Below are 2,500 nucleotides of genomic sequence, written 5' to 3'. Positions count from 1 at the left end.
ACTCCCGACGACCGTGCTCGCGCCCGGACAGAGACGGACGGACGGACGGACGGCGGCGCCGGGGACGCCACGGGGGTGCGGAACGACCGCCGCCCCCGCCGCGACCACCGCCGCCGCCACCGACGGCCGGAGACGGACCCGCGAGGCGACGCGCCGGGCTCGGGCCCGGACGGCCGCAGCCGACCGCAGGGGCGGACGCCTCGCCTCCCCGGAGCACCGCGCGCGCGGCAGCACGGCGCGTTACCGCCGCCGGTAACGCGACCCGCAGGCAGCCACACGCGGGGCCGGCGAGAGCGAGGGACGCCCCTCCGGAGGCGGGGACCGGTCCGCCGACCGACCGACCGACCGTGCGGACGGCCGGACAGACAGACGGCCGGCCCCCGCCGCGCGACCGGCCGACCGGGAAAGCCCGGCCACCCCGCGGGGACGAGCTCGGCCGAAGCGGGCGCTTCGGGAGCGCGGGGATCTGGCTCGCCCAGCTCCCCGACCTGGGTCTCGACTTAGGGGGACGAAGGCCCGCCGAACGGGACCTGCGAGGCACCCCAGCCGCGCCGCGCGGCCGCCGCAACCGCCGCCGCCGCCTCCGTGGAAGGCGAGCGGGCAAACGGGCGGCGGCCGGCAGACGATTGACCGTCAAGCGACGCTCAGGCAGGCGTAGCCCCGGGAGGAACCCGGGGCCGCAAGTGCGTTCGAAGTGTCGATGATCAATGTGTCCTGCAATTCACATTAATTCTCGCAGCTAGCTGCGTTCTTCATCGACGCACGAGCCGAGTGATCCACCGCTAAGAGTTGTCTCGCTTTGCGGCACCGCCCCGAGCGCGCGCCCGGGGGAGCCTATCGTCTCTCACGCTGAGGGCGCTCCCCCACGAACCGCGGACCGCCCCGGCGCCGGGACGACCGCGCGGCAGCGGCGGGAGCGACGCCTCCGCCGACCGAACGAGCACAAGAACGTACGTAACCGTTTCGTCGCGCCGCGGGCACCGAGCCGCGACCCAAACGCGCTGCGAGCGAAAGTGCACCCGAACGAGAAGGGCGGGGAGCCCTCGCTCCCGACCTGGGCAAACGACCGCGACTCGCTTCGGGGACGGACCAGGCGCCCGGCTCGGTTCGGCACGGGCGGACGAGGCGAAGCCGCACGCTTCTCACCCGCGCCACGCGGCGCGGCGCGAGGCTCGGGCCGCGGCCCCGCGCCCTCGCGACGGAACTCCCCCGCGGCCGAGACCGCCGCGACCGCCGACGCGACCGGGAGAGACGCGCCGACCCCCCTTTCTCCCCAACGGGCCGGACGCGACAGCCGCGCCGGCGGACCGCGCCCGCGACGGCCCGCCCGACCGCGTCCGCGCGGACCTCGGCCTGCCCTTCGCGCGCCTCGCGCACCGAACCGCCCCTTCTCCCCGTCCTCGGCCCTCCCGTCTCGCCTCTCGACCTCCGCCGCCTCCTCCTCTCGCTCGCCCTGGCGGCGAGCCCGCGACGGACGCGCGGCCCGGCGCCGGGTGGGACGGGGACGGATACGGAGGCGGCGCCCGCTCTCCGCGCCTCCGCGCGGAGACCGGATGCGGGACGCCCCACGCCGGACCTCCCGCCCGCTCGCCGAGCGCGGCCGGCGAGGCCGAGGGCGAAAGCGCGGTGGGAGGCGGCGGCGACGGAGACGAAGGACGGGACGCGGCCTTGCGACGGGGCCGGAGCGGAAGCGGCGGCGAGGCCCGAGGGAGGCGGCGAGGCCCTGAGCCGACGGCAAGCCGGGCGGACCGCCGGAGCGAGAACGCCGGCGCCGACGCCGCGCTCGGCACCGGAGGGAGGGAAAGTGAGAGCCGACGGCTCACCGGCCGCGAGCGGCGGCCACGGGAAAACGGCCGCGGGAAAGGAACCGCCGCGAGGAGCGGCGGCCCGCGCCGTGCCGAGACCCGCGTCTCGGCCCGCTGTAAACGCGGGCAAAGCCCGACGGCCGGAGCCGCGCGCACGCGCGCGCGCACGAGCGATACCGTGCGGAGCCTCTCCGCCCGAGACCGAGGCCGCGGAGTGGGGGACGGGGTAACCCCTCTCCGGCCCGGGCACGCCCACACGGGAGCGGGAGCGCGGCGGCAGCGGACGCCGCCCGGCGGGCTCGGGAGGCCGGGGGGGAGGCGCGCCGCCGCGTCTCCTCTCACACCCCGCGCCCTTTCCCGGCGGCCCGCCGGCCGGCCGACCGCCCCCCGGCCCCGCGCCCTCGCGGGACGCGCCGCGGGCAGCCCGAGTCTTTAAACCTCCGCCCGGCTCTGCGGCCGGGGTGGTGGTGATGGAAAGGGAACGCGGCCAGACGCCGGTTCCGTCCCCACACAACCCCCTCCCACGACGCGCAGGCGCGGACGCTAGGTACCTGGCCCTGGGGTGAGGGAAACGACCCGAAGGCCCCGCGGGGGTGCCTCCCCCGCCCGGACGCGCTCCCCGCCCGACGCACGCCCGCCGCAGCGGGCGGGACGGACGGGGCGACGCGGCGCGGGACGGGGCGCCGAGGGGAGAT

At 78.0% G+C, this 2,500-nt stretch overlaps 1 non-coding gene across 1 annotated transcript; it reads right to left on the bottom strand.

Moving 5' to 3' along the window:
• Nucleotides 1–638: 638 nt before the first annotated feature.
• LOC136055608 (5.8S ribosomal RNA) lies at nt 639–791 on the bottom strand. Its single transcript, XR_010622875.1, has one exon. It is a non-coding gene; the product is annotated as a 5.8S ribosomal RNA (ribosomal RNA).
• Nucleotides 792–2,500: the final 1,709 nt, after the last annotated feature.

This window comes from Cyrtonyx montezumae, unplaced genomic scaffold, assembly GCF_038088225.1.
Source record: "Cyrtonyx montezumae isolate F1298 unplaced genomic scaffold, pur_monq_1.0 scaffold_44, whole genome shotgun sequence".
NCBI lineage: Eukaryota > Metazoa > Chordata > Aves > Galliformes > Odontophoridae > Cyrtonyx > Cyrtonyx montezumae.
The sequence above is the reverse complement of the archived record's forward strand: the minus strand, read 5'-3'. Positions and strand labels throughout refer to the sequence as shown.